This window comes from Trichomycterus rosablanca, chromosome 27 (genome assembly GCF_030014385.1).
Source record: "Trichomycterus rosablanca isolate fTriRos1 chromosome 27, fTriRos1.hap1, whole genome shotgun sequence".
NCBI lineage: Eukaryota > Metazoa > Chordata > Actinopteri > Siluriformes > Trichomycteridae > Trichomycterus > Trichomycterus rosablanca.
Genome location: NC_086014.1, coordinates 9,501,815 through 9,526,872, shown reverse-complemented (window position 1 = coordinate 9,526,872; position 25,058 = coordinate 9,501,815). Strand labels below are relative to the sequence as shown.

At 41.0% G+C, this 25,058-nt stretch overlaps 1 protein-coding gene across 1 annotated transcript in view; it reads right to left on the bottom strand.

The window, feature by feature from the left end:
* tshz3b (teashirt zinc finger homeobox 3b) overlaps positions 1-25,058 on the bottom strand; it is a 58,004-nt gene that overhangs the window by 13,732 nt on the left and 19,214 nt on the right. The window lies entirely within an intron of this gene.

Here is a 25,058-nt window from a genome sequence, read left to right as displayed (position 1 = left end):
CTCCAGCATCTCCATACCCGAGCCAGTACAAGAATGCACTGGTGTCCACGGACATAAAATACAACGTGAACGGATCCGCATAAGTTGTCCTTACACCTCGCAGCCTGTACGCAGCTATTTACAATGTGCTATAGCCTCTTTACATCCTACTCATAAATCTCTCGTGATAAAGCAGAGCTTTATTCACGCTCGGCGTCAGCAGATCTAGAGTATTATCACTCATATTTGTAAATCAGAAGCAGCCGCGGATACACGGGGCGACTCGACTACGGTGATACCGGAATGATCGAGTGTGCGTGTCCCACTAAAAAATCCCACTCTGGCTAGTTGTATTACACAACACATTACTTTAGTTTTAAGATCTTGCAAAGCAGAAGGTGCGGATGCCACAACAGCTCATACAATCTAGGTGTCCAATCATCGTCTGTGAGGATTGAAACATTCAAAAATGGTCCGACCATCCTTTTCTGTTACATTTCTGTAGGGAGGGATTGATGGAATAATTTCAGGTTCAACACCAAGTATTCAGTTAATAATTGTGAGCCAAACAAAATTGATTTAATGTTTTTAACTGTTGTTGTTTTAATGTTAGGTTTAATTTTGTGTACCATGTACTTTTATTATTATTATTATTATTATTATTATTATAATTATTATTATTATTAATTATTATTATTATTATTATTATTATTAATAATAATAATTTATTTTAGTTTTTTTATTTTATTTATTTATTTATTTATTTTGCTTTATAACAAGGAAAAATAGAGTCCTAAGGAATTCAGTACAATTTAAAAAAAATAAATACATGTATTGTATTATTATTATTATTATTATTATTATTTTTCATTACTATTATTATTATTATATTCATTTATTTTGTAATTCATTTATTATTATTATTACATGTATTTGTTTTATATTTTTATTTTATTTTATTTATTTATTTACTTTTGCTTTATAACAAGAGTCCTGAGGAATTTAGTACATTTTGTAAAAAATAAATACATGTATTTCATCATTATTATTATTATTATTATTATTATTATTATTATTATATTTTGTAATTTATTTATTATTATTATTATTATTATTATTATTATTATTATTATTATTATTATTATTATTTAATTAATTAATTAATTTTTTAAATAATTTGTATTTTAATTTTATTTATTTATTTTTGCTTTATTACAAGGAACAAGAGTCCTAAGAAATTGAGTACAAATTTTGTATTTTTATTTTATTTATTTTTATTTTATGTATTATTATTATTTTATTTTTGTTTATTCATTTATTATTAAGGAGTGTAATATTTAAATATTGTGGTGGGGGGGGGGGGCATTTTGAGTATATCTAAATATTGTGGGTTGGAGAGGGTGGACGTGTGCCTAGCTCAAGCTTAAGTTCTGATACTCAGGGTGAAGTTCTGATCAATTAAAAGTTTGAATACTCAGGTTGTAAAGATTACTATTAATAATAATTATAATAATAAAATGATAATATTCGACAAAGTAGACTTAGGTATTGCATAACCTCATTATATCTGTGCTTACACAGCTGAGCTGTATAAAATTGGCATTACTGAATTCCTCACATTGTCCTAAAGCTATCTGTCATTTGTCTCTCTCTGACCTTCCTGTCCTAAATAACACCGGCCTGATTTTCAATAGCATTTTTTTTCCTCCTTCAGCTTCAGCTGATGAAGGGCTTTGTATGAAACATCCTGCCATTAATGCTATTTTTACTACGTCTCCCTCGTTTATTACGGACGTTTTATTCAGTAATTCCAGATGTGCTACGCAAAGCACGAAAAAGACAGAATCTCACGTAAGTTGAAGTAGAAAATCATATCAGTGTGCATATTTATTACGGTTCTGAATAGGGGGTAAATTGCTAGTTCGGGTGTCTCCCTCATTTCTTCTTTTGTCTCTCCGCACCGAAGCGGAGGACGCTTTTGTCTTGGGTCAGTCAGCCTTTCTTAATGAATTAACACTTAACAAAGGGGACGTTATTAAAGACGCTTTTAAAAGGGAGAATGATCGAGTCGTGGAGAGCCGTAATGGAGCATTGAGCCTTGGCCGCCCATGATCCTGTCGCCGGTTTACCACTTTGATGGATACTGAAATGCAGACAAGGTTTCTTCCAGCTAATAGCTACTAAACAGCTTGGCAACACTGGCTGGTGTACAGTAGAACCATTAGAACACCAGAAGGTGTACTCACCCAATATATTGCGTCTTGAGTTGGATTATGACATCACAATGCTTTTCTGATCTAGGGTTAGAGGCCACTGGGAACTCCTTCACTGGCTGAAAATCAGGAAACACCCAGAGCAGGTTGCCAGTTCATCACAAAGCACTCATACCTAGGGAGACTTTAGTATCTCTAATTGACCTGACTGCTTGTCTTTATATTGTCAGAGGAAACCCACACAGACATGGGGAGAACATGCAAACTCTACACAGAAAGGACCCGATTATTCACCTGGAAATGGAACTGGAACCCAGGACCTTCACCATTCACATGGAAATCAAACCCAGGACCTTCACCATTCACCAGGAAATGGAACCCAGGACCTCCACCATTCACCTAGAAATGGAACCCAGGACCTTCACCATTCACCTGGAAATGAAACCCAGGACCTTCTTGCTGTGAGCAGACAGCCTAGACTGACCCAACATGACCCCGGAACATCCACTTGCAGACAGTGACTGGAGGCAAAGATGCCCGCTGTGCCCCACATGTTTGTGTTCTTGCTGTGTTCAAGCCCCATAATATACAACACCCTAACCCTAACCTTAACCCTAACCCTAACCTTCATCCTGGATAAGCGTCTACGCATATTTACAGCAAGTCACATGACCTAATTAAAAGGAATACCAGCCTCTCTCCATGACTTATACTTACACCTATACTGGTCGAGTGTATTTTCCGAAATACTGACAATCCCCGGCATCTTCCACCCCTTTCAGCTTTGTTATTCATACGTGCTCAGTCAGAGTCGTAAAACGTAGGGCAACCAGAGGTCATGAATGCACGCGCGCGCACGCACGCACGCACACACACACACACACACACACACACTCACTCACACAGTGGGATATCCCTAGATAAAGAGAGTGGGCTGCAAAAGGGAGGGAAGAGGGGTTCTAGGTAGATGAGTATCTACCCCTCCCTTTGTGTTTATCCAACATTCACATTCATACCCCTGCTCTCTCAATCTCTCTCACACGGAATCACGGGGCTGTGTCGGTCTCCCATTAGAGCGGGTTGCAGGGTAATGGTAGAGAACAGATCTGGCTTGGTGTGATCCCCTGGGTCTCGTTATATATATACACTGATCAGCCATAACATTAAAACCACCTCCTTGTTTCTACACTCACTGTCCATTTTATCAGCTCCACTTACCACATAGAAGCACTTTATAGTTCTACAATTACTGACTGTAGTCTATCTGTTTCTTTGCATGCTTTGTTAGCCCCCTTTCATGCTGTTCTTTAATGGTCAGGACTCTCCCAGGACCACTACAGAGCAGGTGTTATTTGGGTGGTGGATCAATCTCAGGACTTCAGTGACACTGACATGGTGGTGGTGTGTTAGTGTGTGTTGTGCTGGTATGAGTGAATAAGACACAGCAGTCCTGCTGGAGTTCTTAAACACCTCACTGTCACTGCTGGACTGAGAATAGTCCACCAACCAAAAATATCCAGTCAACAGCGCCACAGGGGCAGCATCCTGTGACCGCCGATGAAGGTCTAGAAGATGACCAACTCAAACAGCAGCAATAGATGAGCAATCGTCTCTGACTTTACATCTACATGGACCAACTAGGTAGGAGTGTCTAATAGAGTGGACAGTGAGTGGACTCCACTCATACCAGCACAACACACACTAACACACCACCACCATGTCAGTGTCACTGCAGTGCTGAGAATCATCCACCACACAAATAATACCTACTCTGTAATGGTCCTGTGGGGGTCCTGACCATTGAAGAACAGGGTGAAAGGGGGCTAACAAAGCATGCAGAGAAACAGATGGACTACAGTCAGTAATTGTAGAAGTACAAAGCTGATCAGTATATCTAGATATATAATACCAAGCTTTAGGTCTGGTGGTGACTAGGCTCTGGAGCATAATAGGCATTTTCCAACTCATGATGCCGGGTGTTAGCCGATGGCAGCTCGCTGATTTAGGTACTAGGTAGAGACGTCAATCTGAGGGTCTTACAGAAGAGAGCTCCTAATGGAGGCCTTGCAGTCGACTAGGCGCTGCCTGGCTGCCTCTTTCCATTCAGCATGTCACAGGATATCCATTACCTGCCAGTCTCCTCTGATCTCTTTGGACATCTCTGATCAAAAGATGTCATTCGACCTACTCGCCTGCCTGGCTGCTTCAGCCCAGACCCGGGAAGAGGAGGGGGGCACGGAAGGTCCAGGTTAAATAAAACGACATGATCACTTTCCATCCCGTCATGTCCTCCGGACGATTATGATAATGTCCGGGATGTAGCCTCGTCTATAACGCTCCTGTCTCCTGAGTGATTGGTTCGCATGGAGGCGAGGCACGCTCGTTGAGGACGTCAGGGTTAATCTGAGCCGGCAAACAGAGAAGAGAGAGATTCGCTCCATTCCGATATAGTGAGAAGACACGGACGGGGTTCGGAACGGACTTCGGGACGGCCTGATTGGCTATGATATTGCCCCTGCTAGGTTCGATAGCGCCGTTTCTGAGATGCAGGCCGGACATCAGAGCGGACACGTAATCTAAACACGATTACGCGCGCAAACAAAGCGATCCTAACACACAGCGCAGGGAGCGCAGGAAGCGGAGACGACGCCGAGGAGCAGGCTGCACCGGTGCTATAAAATAAAAAAAATTAAAAAAACGCAAGGAAACACGTTGGGTTTTAGAGGGGAGAAAAACGGCGTGCAATAAAGCGAAAACGCAGCGGAGCTCCGAGGCAATTTAGACTGCAAAACACAAACCATTAAGTTTGTGCATTATCTTTTAATTTAATCTGGAATGATTTATAATCCATCACGCAAGGCTTCAACCATATCCAATTATTCTCCGCGCCTTGATTGACAACAAAGGTGATTTATTAAGCTAATAAAAACCCATGCGCAGTCGAACAACCCTCTCGACAACCATCTCCTCCTCCCTGTTCGACTCCCGTTACGGGACAAGCAGCCGGACATACCCAGTACCCAGTTTGAAAGTCACTCACTGTCCATTTTATCAGCTCCACTTACCATATAGAAGCACTTTGTAGTTCTACAATTACTGACTGTAGCCCTTTCATGCCGTTATTCAATGGTCAGGCCACTACAGAGCAGGTGTTATTTGGGTGGTGGGTCATTCTCAGCACTGCAGTGACACTGACATGGTGCTGATGTGTTAGTGTGTGTTGTGCTGTCACTGCTGGACTGAGAATAGTCCACCAACCAAAAATATCCAGCCAACAGCACCCCGTGGGGAGCGTCCTGTGACGACTGATGAAGGTCTAGAAGATGACCAAGTCAAACAGCAGCAATAGATGAGCGATCGTCTCTGACTTTACATCTACAAGGTGGACCAACTAGTTAGAGTGGACAGTGAGTGGACACGGTATTTAAAAACTCCAGTAGCGCTGCTGTGTCTGATCCACTCATACCAGCACAACACACACTAACACACCACCACCATGTCAGTGTCACTGCAGTACTGAGAATGATCCACCACCTAAATAATACCTAGAGAAATAGATGGACTACAGTCAGTAATTGTAGAACTACAAAGTGCTTCTATATGGTAAGTGGAGCTGATAAAATGGACAGTGAGTGTAGAAACAAGGGGGTGGTTTTAATGTTATGGCTGATCAGTGTATGCCCTCCTTAAATGCAATCGGGATCCCAGGCAGAGGAAGACTAATTGTCTATGCTAAATCAGGAGAAATAAATAAATAAGTAAACAAAAAAATAAATTATTAAATTAATAAATAAATAAATAAATAAAAACTGGCTATTTTATTTATCTATTTATTTATTTATTGATTTTTATTTATTTATTTATTTAAACCAATGGTGGTGGCTTTAAACCAAGGAAATACAAGTAATTTTTGTTTTATGTCTTTCTAACCTGATGACAGACAAACCAATTATCATCGTTACAAATAAGAGGACCAAATGCGTGTCCATCCAGACATTGGACAAATACCAGTCCATCCACCCTAAATCCAGATGTCACCGTAGTCAAATATGCGTCACAAATTCCATCAAATCAAGACCAAATGTTAATCTCCTGTAGTGTTGGATGGAAAGTAGAAGGGTCATTATGTATTTACCTTGATTCTTTGAATCTGGATAATGAAGTAAACACAACCACACAAGAACCAGATACAGCATGCCAGGGTGACAGACAGAGGGTTAGGGTTAGGATTGTGTGAGAGGGGTTAGGACACTAAATTTGACCCCCATAAATACAGCGACAGGCCGAATGCTGAAAGCAGGCTTCTCACTTCTCCATTCCCTGAGCTACGTGCTGAAATGAAATGCAGTGGGATGTAAACAGGATGTGCAATTAAGACACTATTATTCCAGAACGCTCTGTGACGTCATGCACACACACACTAAACACACTGGCATTTTTGGTAAAGTATAGAATGGACAGGGTGGGGGTCAGTTCATCAGAGAGTTTCCCTTACTGGCTCATTTACAATCACTTACATTAGGGGCAATTTAGATTAGATGTTCACCTTTTGCCATGTCTTTTGGGGTAATTGGAGCACCGAAAGGAAATCCCAGAGAGGGAATGGATGGGGTCAAGGGTGGGAGTGGTCTAGGGTCTAATCTTACACTGTTAAGGTCTTGCAACTATGAATTCATGCATTTGGTAAATGCACAGATGTAACATTAGTGTAAAACTCTACACAAGATATTAACCAAAGCTCTGGAACAAACCCGAAGCTGTAAGGGTTCCTGATGTACCATAAACCCACTCCTCTTGTGGTAACAATTGTTTTAAACCTGTTTCTTTAATTTTACAAGTTTTTGTGGGCTAGCGTGTTTGTGGATTTATTTATTTATTTTATTTTATTTTATTTTATTTTATTTTATTTTATTTTATTTTATTTTATTTTATTTTATTTTATTTTATTTTATTTTATTTTATTTTATTATTTTATTTTATTTTATTATTTTATTAATTTATTTTATTTCTTTATTTTTCATTTTTTTATTTATTTTTTATTTATTTAACTGTACACCATTCTTTATTTTATTTTATAATTTATTTTATTAAATTTTTTATTTATTTTTATTTATATATATTTTTTAATTTAATTTAATTTAATTTTAATTTCACCAATAGATCATTCAGCCAAATATTATTTCTAGATGATGCTAACATCAAAACAATTAAAATTTTACATTCAGTTGACTTGACAGGAGGCTTTTTTAATTAATTAATTTATATTATTTATTTATTTATTATTATTTTTTTGCATTCATTTTATTTTTACCAGTATATTAATCTGACAAATATGTCTATTACAAACTGATTTAATAAAAAAAAAATCAATTTGACATTGCAGTCAACATGACAGTAGATTTTTTTATTTTTTTTATTTTTTATTATTATTATTATTTTTTATTTTTTTACTTATTAATTTTGTTTTATCTTTTTTTTAATATTATTTCTGTTACGAAGCTGATTTTTAAATTATTTCAATTTCACATGACAGCAGGTTTTTTTAATGTTTTATTTTATTAATTTATTTATTTCATTATTTTCTGCTGCAACTAAATCCACACTGACGCACTGATTTTTTGAATTCTCTTCATCTCTGAATCACCGAGAGGTTATAAAAACACATTCTCTGCGCATGTCCACTGATCCGGAAAATGAACTAATTAATGCAACATCTTGGTTGCACAAAGGAATCATCAACGTTCATTAAAAGTCTGTACGAATCATCTTATTTTGAGAAATCGAGCAGTGACGTCACCGTCTGCGTTTTCATTTCTGTGATTAAACGCCAGTCTTTAAAAAGCGCCGACGTTCGAATCCGACGCGCGATACTTGTAAGAAAAAAATCTCGGTGAATGATGGATTGCCGGTGCTCGGAGCTCATCAGAGCTGGGGTGGGGTGGGGGGGTGGATTGCTGGGGCGCAAAGCTCAGCTGGGGAACTGATAGCGTATCCATTTCAAAGGCCTGGACTGATCCTGTTGTCCGAGAGAGGGGGTTGTTGAAATAGAACAGGAAGAAGGACGCCACATTTAATTATCTCATTAACACGCGAGGCCAAACGGACAAAAAAAAAAAAGAAACGGAGCGGACCTAAGAGTGATCCCTGAGGCACTGGGCGTTAAAACGGCTCGCGTGAACGTACAGGGGTGGAGGGGCTAGTGTGTGTGAGTGTGTGTGTGTGTGAGTGTGTGTGAGTGTGTGTGTGTGTGTGTGTGTGTGTGTATTTATATCCGAGAGAGTCAGCCAGTGAGCGAGAAAGCCTGCATCAAAGCCCCTCAGAGCTAAAAGCTCATGTTTAGATGTACAAGCTTTTTAAACTGCCATTTGCACACACCCTAAGGGCCTGGGCTTAGAAAGACCATTAACCTCTCGCAACCCAATTAAAGTGTGTGCGCTCCCGTGTTTGTACATTCCTCTGCGCGGGCATCAGCGTGTAGGCGCACACTCAAATCAGCCATGCAGTAAGGATGAGGAAGCGTTACCACCTAGTATTGTGCGAGCAGGATAGAGCTCCACGGGGGAGCTAAAGTCGTACTCCCTGAATACCTTACACAATGGTAATCACACACACACACACACACACACACACTACAGAGACCTGCCGAGGGGACGTCGGGACTATGTTTTGTTTATCCTGCTTCAAACACGCATGACTAGAGTAATAAAAAGTAACAGCTCTAGCTACTTAAATAAATACATCACCTATTCTGAAGACTGGGCACTGGCTACATCCGAGAGACTACTAGTACACCCCACAGCATTACAAGGTCTAAACTATTAATATAGTTTGTACACTCACTGTCCATTTTATAAGCTCCATTTACCATATATAAGCACTTTGAAGCTCTACAATTACTGCCTGTAGTCCATCTGTTTCTCTACATGTTTTTAGCCTGCTTTCACCCTGTTCTTCAATGGTCAGGACCCCCACAGGACCACCACAGAGCAGGTATTATTTAGGTGTTGGATCATTCTCAGCACTGCAGTGACACTGACATGATGGTGGTGTGTTAGTGTGTGTTGCGCTGGTATGAGTGGATCAGACACAGTGTTTAAATACCGTGTCCACTTACTGTCCACTCTATTAGACACTCCTACCTAGTTGGTCCATCTTGTAGATGTAAACTCAGAGACGATCGCTCATCTATTGCTGCTGTTTGAGTTGGTCATCTTGTAGACCTTCATCAGTGGTCACAGGACGCTGCCCATGGGGCGCTGTTGGTTGGTGGACTATTCTCATTCCAGCAGTGACAGTGAGGTGTTTAAAAACTCCAGCAGCACTGCTGTGTTTGATCCAATCATACCAGCACAACACACACTAACACACCACCACCATGTCGGCGTCACTGCAGTGCTGAGAATGATCCGCCACCTAAATAACACCTGCTCTGTGGAGGTCATGTGGCCCTGACCATTGAAGAACAGGGTAAAAGGGGGCTAACAAAGCATGCAGAGAAACAGATGGACTACAGTCAGTAATTGTAGAACTACAAAGTGCTCCTATATGGTAAGTGGGGCTGATAAAATTGACATTGACCCTAAGTGTGAGTGTGTTTGTGTGTGCTGGCGACCTGGCAACGTGGTGAGCTGTCTGTGGTTTATTTTCTATAGACAGGCCGAACCAAAGGGCAGACAGACAAACAAATGGAAAGACAGAAAGACAGGTAGACAAAGACAGACAGGCAAACCGAGAGACAGACAGAATCTAGAGTCTGGTGATGTGCATTTGAACACTAGTAAACATCTGGAGACAGCTGTACAGTCCAGTATGTATGGAATTCTATAACACACCCCACAGCGGATCCTCTCTCTCTCTCTCTCTCTCTCTCTCTCTCTCTCTCTCTCTCTCTCTCTCTCTCTCTCTCTATATATATATATATATATATATATATATATATATATATATATATATATGACATAATTTATTGTATATTAATAATATTATACTGCAGCAGCAGTTCAATGTCTTTAAAGTCGTTCTTAATACAGGATCCGGGGGTGTTTGTTTCATTTCATCTGTCCTTCTGTCTGTGTGTGTGTGTGTGTGTGTGTGTGTGTGTGTGTGTGTGTGTGTGTGTGTGTGTGTGTGTGTGTGTGTGTGTGTGTGTGTGTGTGTGTGTGTGTGCGTGTGCGAGTGAGAAATAGATAGAGTGTGAGAGAGCGAGGCTGTGGTGATAATCCTGCACTGCTGTAGCTTATCTGCATTGTAGAGAGGTACGAGGCAGACAGTCTCTATCTCAGGTATTAATGTAGCGCAGTTCCCTGTGTCACGATGGAGAGATAAGCAAGCAAAGCAGCCGCCGCAGTCACTATCCTAAAACACACACACACCTACACACACACACCTACACACAGACACTTGCGAAAACAGGATGCGAGATTTGTCCCTCTCAGTCTAGCTTGTCTGCTCCTATAGCACTAGTTAATGTGAATGCAGTCCCTTCTGCATTGGGATTGATGCTCTTGTTGTATATTTACGTGCTTGTAGCTTGTAAGGTATTGAATTACAGTTGTGTTGACTTGATCACTGTGGAAACACCTGTATTGAATCAATACTGGATATTGCAATGCTAAAAATGTATTACAGTATTTGAATATAGTTTAAATATATAGATTAGCTCTATATTGAGATGCTGATTTTAATACACAGGTGGCACCTGCACCAATAGCAAATCTGCATAGATAGTTAGACTGATAGGTTTAAAGACAGATGGGTAGACAGACTGACAGATAGGTAGGTAAAGACAGACAGACAAACAGACAGACAATAAGTAGATTGATATAGATCGATGAACAGACAGACAGACAGATAGATAGATAGATAGACACAGATAGATAAAGACAGACAGACAGGCAGATAGATAGAAACCAATTGAGAGACGGATAAATGGACAGGTAGATAGAGACAAACAGAGAAACAGACAGATAGATGGATAGAGGCGGACAGAAAGACAGACAGATAGAGACAGACAGAGAGATAAATATATGGACAGACAGACAGAAGGACAGGTAGGCAAAGACAGAGACAGACATACAGACAGAGATAAGAACAGACAGACAAACAAATAGAATGATGGACAGACAGACAGACATACAGACAGATAGATAGATAGAGACAGGCAGATAGAGACGATGGACGGACGGACAGACAGACTAACAGACAGGTAGAGACAGACAGACAGATAAAGTCTGGCTGACAGAGAGACAGACAGATAGATAGACGCAGACAAACAAATAGAAAGACAGACAGATAGATAGAGGTGGACGGACAAACAGACATAGATAGAGATGGATGGACAGACAGACCGATAGACAGACAGGTAGGCAAAGACAGATAGGCAGATAGATAAAAAGATGCGGACAGACAGACAGGCAGATAGAGACCCATGAACAGACAGACTGATAGACAGGTAGGCAAAGACAGAGACAGAGAAATACAGATAGATTAGGACAGACAGACAGGCAGACAAACAAACAGATAGACAGACAGACAGACACAGAAAGATAAGGACAGACAGAGGCAAACAGACAGACAGGCAGATAGATAGAGGTGAGCAGACAGACAGACACATAAGCAAAAGTAGACAGTCAGAACCAAGGGACAGACAGGCAAACCGATAGACAGACAAATAAATAAATTAGACTGGACAGACAATCTAAGTCTAGTGATGTGCATTTGAACACTAGTAAACATCTGGAGACAGCTGTACAGTCCAGTATAAATGGAATTCCATCTCACATCCCCAACGGATCCAAGTCATCTTAATCCTCCGACACACAACACACAGCCCACTGTTGACGACCATGTATACATACGCAGATTAAAATAGACCCTGACACTTCTAGAGATTACGGGCGGCTGGATCAGGCCTGAAGAATTCATAAACACAAAGGCCGTTGTCAGGAGGGACATCCTGCCCCCACATGTGAGGAAGACCATGAGCGTGTCATAAAACACACCACAGAAACACACTGATTATATAGATACAGATCTAAACTGTGTCATATCTGCTACTACATTACCTAACACCAAAGGTTGGCCCTCACAGCAAGCTATTTGTACTATCGGTGTACTTTGGACTAGATTGGACTCTCAGTCATGACCCCCCAAGCCCTATATGAGATCCTATGGTCAGCTTTTAGAAGTGCGTTTATGCAAAACACCGGATGACCATGTCAAATCCTAGCTAATGGCACTACTAATCAGCATTACTAACCATGGCTCTGCATAGTATAGCTGGACACATATGACCAAACTGTGTGCCCCCCTGGCATTGAAGGTCTTTCTTTTCACAAGGATTTGGGCACAGATTTCAACAGACGTACTCCATTCAGGCAAATAATCATTCAAGAGGTCAGACGTTGGGGTTGGATGAAAAAGCCAGGCTAACAAAATGTTCCAATTCATCCCAAAAGTAAACAATAACCAAATTATAAAAATTTATAATATTAAAAATAAATAATAATAATAATAATAAAAATAAATAATAACAATAACAATAAAAATAAATAATAATAATAATAACAATAAATAATAACAATAATAATAAAATAATAATAATTATTATTATTATAAAAAATACTACTAATAATAATAATAATACTTATAATAATAACAAAAATACCAAAAAAATAATAATTATTATTATTATAATTATTACAGAAAAAAAAAAATAATAATACAAATAATAATAATAATAACAATAATAATAATAATAAACTATTTCTCTTTCTGTATCGTTTTAAAGAAATCCAATTAATTTTATTCACACTCTTGAAGCACATGATACAAATGTCAATTCAACTGGTTTGCTAATCGCGAAAAAGCCCCACAGCAGTAACGCAAGCTGATAAACTGATGCCTCTATGCAACACTGTATGGCAAAAATTACCTGGGCATCCCTCCTTACTAATGAGCCTACTAAAGTGTCTAATCATTCTGGAACCATTTTTGTTGGATGCCAATTCTGATAGAGCCCCCCTATTGTTATCCGGGCTTAGGACCTGCACTGAGAGAGACAGCACTTCCACCACATAGCCAATCATGTCTGTGTAGATGCCCGACCAGCTAACAGAACCACTGATTCAAATCCCAGGTCTTAGCGGTACTGGGCTGGCAGATTACAAAATAAGTCCTGTTACAATATATGGTATATGGGAATTTGTTACCAGCTTTACCGTGAGGCTCTTTTCCTCTTGCAACATATAAGAACAATGCTAGGGTCACTTAAAGCCACTTGACACTGACATTTAAAATGCTTACTCTAACATGGAGTAAAAAGCCTTGACATTTCTTTTCAGCTTGTCCCAGCGGTCCCACCCCGGGGTGTTAACAAGAGAAACCCCACCACCACCACTACCAATAACCCAAATGCTGACTGTAGCAGTGCAGCGCTTGTGAATCTCCTGCTTTGTTTTGACTGATTCTGCACCTGTGTGTGAGGATCAGAGTGACTCTTCAATCAGATACCAACTGATAGACGAACACTTCTGAGTGCTTTGACTGGCAACCAGAAAGCAGTGCTCCTGACACGCACTCTGATCCGTTCCTCAGTCAAAACAAAGAGAGTATGTACGTTTTGGGACAAGCTGTGCCGAAAACTAGACTGTTTGAATTTTGCGAGGTGAGATAAGATCTACTACTGAGAACGCAGCAGGTGCGGGTGTGAGACTGGGGCTGCGTTCACAGGGTCAGAAAACTGGTTGATGTGTGTTACTGGTGTGTTTGTGGGTGGAGAAACATCTTAAATCACGTACAATGTAGTTAATATTATAAAAAATAAAAATAAAAATGATAAAAATTAATAAATATATATTAATTATTTAAAAATTTTATTCAATTTTATTATTAATATTTCAAAAAGAATATTTAATATTAAAAAATTAATATAAAAAATAGTAATAATTTGATTAGTACAGAACAACATAGATTTGGACACAGATGCTAGTAAGCTGCCAGTTGTTTTTTTTATTTTTTTTATTTATTGTTGATATACGTCAGTGAAAAAAAATATATAATACATTATAAAAATATATATATTTGTTTTTATCTTAACCTGTTGAATTATTTTAAGTCTAATTTTGATCTAATTTCAAGAAAACAGTGAATTTGGCACTTCTTAACCATTTGTTTTGTTATACCCTTCTGTTTCTCACTAAATTCATTCATCAGGGTCGTGGTGGGTCCGATTCATTGGACGAAAGGCAGGAAACACCCCAGACAGGTCACCAGTCCATCACTTTGCCCTTACCTAACCCTAACCCTAACCCTAACCCAAACACTCACAATTCTTAGTAGCTTTTATTGGCCCCAAGTTCACACTACATGATCTATCACCATAAAGAATCGCAGGCGAGTCTGTCTGGTCCACCAAACTACGTTTTCTCACGAAAACACACGAGAAGTAACGAGGGGTTTAATGATAGCACGTCCAAAAATGTGAGTGGATTGGGCAACGCGACCAGCATGGATTGTCTGTTCTGTAGTGAGTTGGAAGTTAATGAATATTTTTTGCAATGCAGTGTGGGTAATATGGTTTGGCGTGGACGATAAGACCACAAATACTGTAAAGCTTGTGTGTGTGCCCATGTATTCTGATACTGAAACTATATTATACCCCTGTCCCATGTTTTTCCCCTCACCCCATATCCTGCATTCTCATTGGCTGTAGTTCGGCACCGCACTCATTGCCAGTCGCCCGAATGATCCACATATTTAACATGCTAGATATTATTCTCGAGTCTGTGAGCTGAGTTTCGATCTACCCACTGCGCCACCATGCCGCCACTCCTTGCTGAAATTAATGACGTAACGTCAATTACTGGCAGCATATTTTTGACATATCTCATTATTATCAGTCTAAAATCAATCACTTTCCCATCGATTGGGCACCAATCAGAAAACAAACTCAAATCTAACTTGCCACTTGCAACCATATACACTGATCAGCCATAACATTAAAACCCTGACTCTCCCAGGACCACTACAGAGCAGGTATTATTTAGGTGGTGGATCACTCTCAGCACTGCAGTGACACTGACATGGTGGTGGTGTGTTAGTGTGTGTTGTGCTGGTATGAGTGGATCAGACAAAGCAGCACTGATGGAGTTTTTAAACACCTCACTGTCACTGCTGGACTGAGAATAGTCCACCAACCAAAAATATCCGGCCAAGAGCGCCCTGTGGGCAGCGTCCTGTGTCCACTGATGAAGGTCTAGAAGATGACCAAGTCAAACAGCAGCAATAGATGAGCGATCGTCTCTGACTTTACGTCTACAAGGTGGACCAACTAGGAAGGAGAATCTAATAGAGTGGACAGTGAGTGGACACAGTATTTAAAAACTCCACTTATACCAGCACAACACACACTAACACACCACCACCATGTCAGTGTCACTGCAGTGCTGAGAATGACCCACCACCTAAATAATACCTGCTCTGTAGGGGTACTGACCATTGAAAAACACGGTGAAAGCAGGCTAAAAAGGTATGTAGAGTAGAGTAACTACAAAGTGCTTTTATATGGTAAGTGGAGCTGAGAAAATTGACAGTGAGGTGGATTTAATGTTATGGTTGATCAGTGTATTGTTATACAATCACAACAAGCTATTTTGTTCTGGCATTTATTATTAAATTCACCCAGTGGACAAAAAAAACGGCATTTGAGAGCCTTTGTTTGCTGTCCAACATCAGACCAGACGAAATAAATCCTTCACTCCGACACACCCTTTACACGTTAGGTGAACGCATCCATCGTCCGCTCCCTTTGTTGAATTGTTCTATAAAAATTACACATCGCGTCGGCGTTGTCACAAATTCAAATGGCAATTTCTACCTTCACATTTCTGTTTCTTTGATATTCAAATGGAAGCGGAACGGTGACATTTGTTTTGACACTCCGCCGTGTTTGCCCGGGTCCTACCGGAATGACAACGGTCCCTTCTTTAGTTCCTAGAGTCTCGCAGGTAATATGAGGTCATGTTGCCTGTAGCAGCAGGTCTCCCTCGGGTCTTTTTTTCTTCTTACGTGTCCTCTTGGACTGTCCCTGTGCCTGCCTGCCTCTTTCTTATTGTCGCTACCTATTCCCAGATCGCCCCAAGCTTTTCCATTGCCAAATAGCCAGTTACTGGCTGGCAAAACTAGTCGAGACAGTGATGCTTCAGGGGGTTGGGGGCGGCATCATTATGTAACGATTGCAGTTGCCTAGTACCAAAAAGGCAAGACACTTACAAGTAAGAACTTCTTATAATAATTTGTATACATCATGGTCTTGGTATCCTCTTTAACTTATGATTAAATACTCACTGTCACTGCTGGACTGAGAATAGTCCACCAACCAAAAATATAGCCAGCCAACAGCGCCCCATGGGCAGCGTCCTGTGACCACTGATGAAGGTCTAGAAGATGACCAACTCAAACAGCAGCAATAGATGAGCGATCGTCTCTGACTTTACATCTACAAGGTAGACCAACAATTCCACTCATACCAGCACAACACACACTAACACACCACCACCATGTCAGTGTCACTGCAGTGTTGAGAATGACCCACCACCTAAATAATACATTTACATTTTCAGCATTTAGCAGACGCTTTTATCCAAAGCGACTTACACAATGAGCGGAACACGATGAGAAATTGAGCGTTAAGGGTTTTGCTCAGGGACCCAACAGTGGCAACTTGGTGGTGGCAGAGCTTGAACCGGCAACCTTCTGTTTACTAGTCCAGTACCTTAACCACTGAGCTATCACTGGCCCTGTAAATAATACCTGTTCTGTGGTGGTCCTGCGGGAGTCCTGACCATTGAAGAACAGGGTGAAAGCAGAATAAAAAAGTATGTAAAGAAACAGATGGACTAGTCAGTAATTGTAGAATTACAAAGCGTATATACACATATATATATATACACAGACCCCACCCACATAGTCCGGCATGCCACCCTAGCAGAACCGTGTCTGCTGCAGGCACTGCCAATCATGCCCGCTAGATGGCACCCAGCCGACCGGTGGCAACACCGAGTTTCAAACCGGGGAGTTCAGAATCTCGGCGCTGGTGTGCTAGGAGAATATCCTGTTGCGCCACCCGTGCCTCAATTAATTAATTATATAAATAATAAATAATAATAAATAATATAAATAATTTAAAAAATATATTTATACATTCATTTATGTATTTATTTATTTATTTATTTTATTTTATTTTTTGGTCCACCTTTGGGACCAACGAGTGTTCTAATGATTTAAAAACGTTGCAGAAATGATTCCTGACTGACATGCCATACATGCTTACACGTCAGTTCCAAGTTTATGTACACTTTTGACTACCGTATTGTGTTTATTTTCCAAAATAATAACACAGAACAATGCTGCATTTCCTCCTATTGCATCACTTTATTGACACAGCTCTATAAAATGCTTCTACCATGAATCAAATCATTCATTTTGTACTGAGATGTCTCTGAGAAGAGCTACAAACTTCTACTAATGAAATAACAGAAGACTTTGACCACACACCCTGCATTTGAAACGTATACGTAGATTAAACGTATAGATTAAACACCTATTGATCAGTGGTGTGACGACAAATGACCGTACAGGTATAGTACATAATATAATATAACACACCTACTGATCAGTGGTGTGACGCCAAATGACCGTACAGGTACAGTATATATTATAATATAACACACCTACTGATCAGTAGTGTGATGACAAATGACCGTACAGGTCCAGTACATAATATAATATAACACACCTACTGATTAGTAGTGTGACGACAAATGACCGTACAGGTCCAGTACATATTATAATATAACACACCTACTGATCAGTAGTGTGACGACAAATGACCGTACAGGTACAGTACATATTATAATATAACACACCTACTGATCAGTAGTGTGACGACAAATGACCGTACAGGTCCAGTACATAATATAATATAACACACCTACTGATCAGTGGTGTGACGACAAATGACCATACAGGTACAGTACATATTATAATATAACACACCTGTTGATCAGTAGTGTGACGACAAATGACCGTACAGGTACAGTACATATTATAATATAATACACCTATTGATCAGTGGTGTGACGACAAATGTCCGTACAGGTCCAGTACATATTATAATATAATTTATACAACAGTTAGTTCCGACCTTACAATCTGATTGGTTGAGAAGCGTTCTAACCGTGCTGATATTCGTGATAACAGCACGGCCTTTTCACACCATAACTGTATTACTCCGCTGACGCGTTGCCAGTAACGACAAGCTTCATGCACACAAACGCGCACGCAGGCGACACAGACTTTATTCCCAATCGCGTTTTAAATCCGCGATCTGATACACAATCTAGCGCACTGTGTAGGGAACATAAATCCGCGATCTGATACACAATCTAGTGCACTATGTAGGGAACATAAATCCGCGATCTGATACACAATCTAGTGCACTATGTAGGGAACTTTAATGTGTTTGTAACGTGAACAGTTAACTTAATAGCCCAGTTAGCAGCTCCTAAGAGCTCTGTTATCACCCATATCCATCCTGCGACCAAATCACAGCCGTGATGTTATTCGCGATAACACACTCCCTCTCGTGTTCTATTGCTTAAACATCTACTGATCAGTGGTGTGACGACAAATGACCGTACAGGTACAGTACATATTATAATATAATACACCTATTGATCAGTGGTGTGACGACAAATGACCGTACAGGTACAGTACATATTATAATACACCTATAGTAAAGAACGGACCATCGGATGGCAGGTGGCAGGTCTGGTTCTATAAGGAAGCACAAAGCAAAAAGCAGGAATACCAAGGATGGGGTATTCTGTAGGCAAGTAGGTAAATGTCTAGAGTGTGTGATGTCCTGCAGTTGTGCCCAGTGTTTTCGGAAGGAACTGGATCATGCTATATCGCCCCAATTTGGATATACTTAGTCTGGCATGTGCTAAACTTCTGTGGCAAGGTGGTGTTGTGCCACATCCAGCTAAGTGGGAGAACTGATCAGTGGGTGTGATACCAACTGTCCATTTTATTTTCATCAGCCACTTTTTACTGGTCAGGGTGGCAAGTCTGGTTCTATAAGGAAGAACAAAGCAAGGCAGGAATACTATGGAAGGGGTATTCTGTATGCAAGTAAGTAAATGGCTATATCGCCCCATGCTAAACTTCTGTGGCAAGGTGGTGGTAGGCTTGCATATCACAGTGCTGTGCCCCATCCAGCTAAGTGGGAGAACTGCCGAGTGGGTAGACTAGGGTGTGTGATGTCCTGCAGTCGTGCCCAGTGTTTTCGGAAGGAGCCGGATCCACAATGTACCCCCAAGGGTATCCCGAGTACTTGTACCTATCTGTATAACGTTATCACTTGGTAAATAATCCATGGGTATTGTGTGTGTGTGGTGTGTGTGTGTGTGTGTGTGTGCACAGGTTTCAAAAGAGACATCTAGCTGTACTTAAAGCAGGCACACAGCCATGTAGGCCCGAGGCTGTGCATGAAGTCTGAACACACACACACACTCACACACACACTCACACGCCAGCCGGCGACACGGGTTTGAAGAGGAACACTTTAAAGTTGGCGTTTGTAGCATTTGCCCGTATCAGAGCGAAGCACTCTAAGCTTTCATGTGCCACCCCTTGCTCTCGTTCATTCTCTCTCGATCGTTCCCTCTCTCTCTCTCATCTGCTCAGCCGGCCCTTTTATTATTTCTCTCTCCTCTCTCGCTCTCCTCCGATCTCTTTTTAATTAATTACAACCTGGGCCGGTGACGGAGTAAGTAAGCTTTATCATCCCTGCCTCCACTCGCTCAGCGTGTCGCGAGCGAGAAAAGAAGGGTCGAGAGAGAGAGAAAGAGAGAGAGAGAGAGAAAGCGGACATGCCACACGCCAGTGCTCTCCCCGTCTTCCGCTTCCTTCCCACTCTACGTATTTTCGTGCGCTCCCTCACCGCGCCGACAACCCGGAGCAAGTGCTAGCGAGGGTCATATCTTTTTAATTATCTTTCCTGCCTTTGATTAATTATTCCTTCTGACAATGGTGTGTTTCTAATGCTTTTCACCTGCCCGCCTTGATTGACAGCGCCTCTGTCTGAGTCAAAGCAAACAGCTGCTGCCATGATTGCCTAGCAACCAGGAGGTGATGGATGAGACCCAAAGATGGATGGCCACAATAAATCATGTCTCCTGCTATAAAACTGGGTAGAGAGAGAGAGAGAGAGAGAGTGAGAGAGAGAGAGAGGGACAAGCAAAGGGGAAAAGAGCACTCAAAAACAAAACCCTGTCCCTGTCCTATCCCTAGTTTGCTTGCTTTCTCGCTTATCCCTCTCTCCCTTCTCAAATACATCAAATTTGATCAATCTTAGTCCTAAGTATTGGTCTCTGACCTAGGTAGTTTGAGTGCCACGCAGCACCAGAGTTCTTGAAGAACCCTTGCGTCAAGTCAGGAGCTGTCAGGATCAGGCAACCCAGCAATGGACTGGTGTCTTGCACATACGGATGAAGAGGTCACTAGATGAATGAATAAATGATGCCAAGGTTACCACAAATGAATCAATCACCACTACTGTAACTTGTGTGAGTGAATAGGTGGCAGCCTGATGCCTGTCGATTAGGCAGCCCAGCAATGGACTGGTGTCTTGCACCTAGAGTTTCTACATATGGATGAAGAGATCACTAGATGAATGAATGATGCCAAGGTTACCAAGGTTGAATCAATCACCTCTACTGTAACTTGTGTGAGTGAATAGATGGCAGCCTGATGCCTGTCGATTAGGCAGCCCAGCAATGGACTGGTGTCTTGCGCCTATAGTTTCTAGATCAAATGAAGAGGTCACTGTAGATAAATGAATAAATGATGCCAAGGTTACCAAGCTTGAATCAATCACCTCCAGGTGGCAGCCTGATGCCTGTCAATTAGGCAGCCCAGCAATGAACTGGTGTCTTGCACCTAGAGTTTCTACATATGGATGAAGAGATCACTAGATGAATGAATAAATGATGCCAAGGTTACCAAGATTGAATCAATCACGTCTACTGTAACTTGTGTGTGAGTGAATAGGTGGCAGCCTGATGCCTGGCAATCTGGCAGCCATGCAGAAGGTAAACTGGCTGCTCTGAGTCACTGGTGTCTTGTCCTTTAAGGACCTCTGTCTTTCGTCTAGAGTTTCTACATATGGATGAAGAGATCACTAAAGATGAATGCTCGCTTCCAACTTTCCTCTCTCTCTAATTCTCCCCCTACCTCTCTTGCCCTTCCTTTCCTTCCCCAAATACGTCAAGCTTCATAAAGCTTGGACACAACTGTAGTACTTATGTTACCCAATATGGCCAGAATATACTTCTAACAATCTGGCAATAAGAGCTTTGCTTAAAAGCCCAATGAAAGCAGATTGGCAGGTGCTGGCTTGAACCCTCGAACCCACTCTACCACTAAGCTTCCACTGTTGGGCCCATGAGCAAAGCCCCTAACCCTCATTTGCTTGCATTGTATTCAATAACTAGTGGATAAACGCGTCTCCTTAATGCCGTAAATGTAAATTTCGATGTCCTGTACCTGAAGTAAATTAGACTCGTTTGTATGATGATCTCAGTATGATGGTCTACTGTTTAAAAAGGCTACACCAGGTAATAAAAAATTTCCCATGGCGCTTTCTTCACTTTGAAGCATTACAGGCGTGTCACAGGGCAACATATGTCATACAGTAAGAAAGGTTCAAGAACACTTACAACAATCCACAACATATGAACAATGTATGTCAAAGCAGAATGATTAATCAAATCGAACACAATCCAACGCAACACAATCTCCTTCCAAAACAATGCAGAAATCCATCAGGGTTAAAGAATTACTTCAGCAATTTCATTCCAACCAGGGAAACAAGTTTCAAGAAGGGGCGCTGTTGGCTGGATATTTTTGGTTGGTGGACTATTCTCAGCCCAGCAGTGACAGTGAGGTGTTTAAAAACTACATCAGAGCTGCTGTGTCTTATCTACTTGTACCAGCACAACACACACTAACACACCACCACCATGTAAGTGTCACTGCACTAACCACTAGGCTACAGGTTGAGTGTTCAGGTGGCACTGTGCTAAATTAACCCACTACTGTAGAGATTGAGAGTTTGAATCCCTAGCCATGCTATCGGCCGGTCAGGCATCTACAAAAATACATGATTGGCCATGTCTGAGGGGGAGTCTGGTTAGCCAAGGCACTGTGAAGGTTTGGTGTGTGTTACTGCATTGCAGACAGTGATTCTGGGGAAACTGGGGAAACCCAGTAACCCTTACAAATATAAAGCGGTGGTAAAAATGCAACATAACTAGAACCACTGAAAGACAATGTTGTTCCAGAACATTCCAGAATGTTCCAAGACTTTTGCAATAGAAAGATAAAGTCAAATCTAAAATTATATATTGAACTTTTATTAATGAAATCAACAGCAGCAACCTGGCAGTGGTAGGGCTTGAACCAGTGAGCATCTGATTACTAGTCCAGTACCTTAACCACTAGGCTACAGCTTGAGTGTCTGGGTGGCACAGTGCTAAATTACTCCAGCCCACTAGTGCAAGGATCCAGAGTTTGAATACCCAGCCTATCCCCAGTGCTATCAGCCGGTCAGGCATCTACAAAAAGCCATGATTGGGCACCGTGATGGTTTGGTGCCCAGCCTGGGGTGTGTTACTGCATTGCAGACAGTGATTCTGGGGACACTAGACCCCCACGAATGACCCTTACAAATGTAAAGTGGTGGTAAAAACATAAAATTAAATGAAATAATAATTATAAAAAAATAATATAACATTTTATATATATATATATACGTATATATATATATATATATATATATATACAGTGTATCACAAAAGTGAGTACACCCCTCACATTTCTGCAAATATTTCATTATATCTTTTCATGGGACAACACTATAGACATGAAACTTGGATATAACTTAGAGTAGTCAGTGTACAGCTTGTATAGCAGCGTAGATTTACTGTCTTCTGAAAATAACTCAACACACAGCCATTAATGTCTAAATAGCTGGCAACATAAGTGAGTACACCCCACAGTGAACATGTCCAAATTGTGCCCAAATGTGTCGTTGTCCCTCCCTGGTGTCATGTGTCAAGGTCCCAGGTGTAAATGGGGAGCAGGGCTGTTAAATTTGGTGTTTTGGGTACAATTCTCTCATACTGGCCACTGGATATTCAACATGGCACCTCATGGCAAAGAACTCTCTGAGGATGTAAGAAATAGAATTGTTGCTCTCCACAAAGATGGCCTGGGCTATAAGAAGATTGCTAACACCCTGAAACTGAGCTACAGCATGGTGGCCAAGGTCATACAGCGGTTTTCCAGGACAGGTTCCACTCGGAACAGGCTTCGCCAGGGTCGACCAAAGAAGTTGAGTCCACGTGTTCGGCGTCATATCCAGAGGTTGGCTTTAAAAAATAGACACATGAGTGCTGCCAGCATTGCTGCAGAGGTTGAAGACGTGGGAGGTCAGCCTGTCAGTGCTCAGACCATACGCCGCACACTGCATCAACTCAGTCTGCATGGTCGTCATCCCAGAAGGAAGCTGACGCACAAGAAAGCCCGCAAACAGTTTGCTGAAGACAAGCAGTCCAAGAACATGGATTACTGGAATGCCCTGTGGTCTGACGAGACCAAGATAAACTTGTTTGGCTCAGATGGTGTCCAGCATGTGTGGCGGCGCCCTGGTGAGAAGTACCAAGACAACTGTATCTTGCCTACAGTCAAGCATGGTGGTGGTAGCATCATGGTCTTGGGCTGCATGAGTGTTGCTGGCACTGGGGAGCTGCAGTTCATTGAGGGAAACATGAATTCCAACATGTACTGTGACATTCTGAAACAGAGCATGATCCCCTCCCTTCGAAAACTGGGCCTCATGGCAGTTTTCCAACAGGATAACGACCCCAAACACAACCTCCAAGATGACAACTGCCTTGCTGAGGAAGCTGAAGGTAAAGGTGATGGACTAAACCCAATTGAGCACCTGTGGCGCATCCTCAAGTGGAAGGTGGAGGAGTTCAAGGTGTCTAACATCCACCAGCTCCGTGATGTCATCATGGAGGAGTGGAAGAGGATTCCAGTAGCAACCTGTGCAGCTCTGGTGAATTCCATGCCCAGGAGGGTTAAGGCAGTGCTGGATAATAATGGTGGTCACACAAAATATTGACACTTTGGGCACAATTTGGACATGTTCACTGTGGGGTGTACTCACTTATGTTGCCAGCTATTTAGACATTAATGGCTGTGTGTTGAGTTATTTTCAGAAGACAGTAAATCTACACTGCTATACAAGTTGTACACTGACTACTCTAAGTTATATCCAAGTTTCATGTCTATAGTGTTGTCCCATGAAAAGATATAATAAAATATTTGCAGAAATGTGAGGGGTGTACTCACTTTTGTGATACACTGTATATATATATATATATATATATATAATGTTCTATTATTTTTTATATCCTTTAACTGAAGTTGATGTTTTATTATTTTATTTAATTTTATGTAATTATTAATTTTTTTTTATTTTTTTTTTATATTTATTTATTTGTTTATGATGAAAAGCAGCACAAACTAATCAAAAAATTGAACTGACAAAAAAGTTTAGTAAAATAGGTTGTAGATAGCTGTAGATTTTTTTTTACTACAAATTTAACTGTGTAATCTAGAAACCTGGAAAGACCCCGTTGTTCCAGAACGTTCCCGGACAAGAATGAACTTTGGACCTCCATGGTAACTCAAGTTTATCACATTTTAGGAAAGCCCTATGCTAGTCTATGCTAG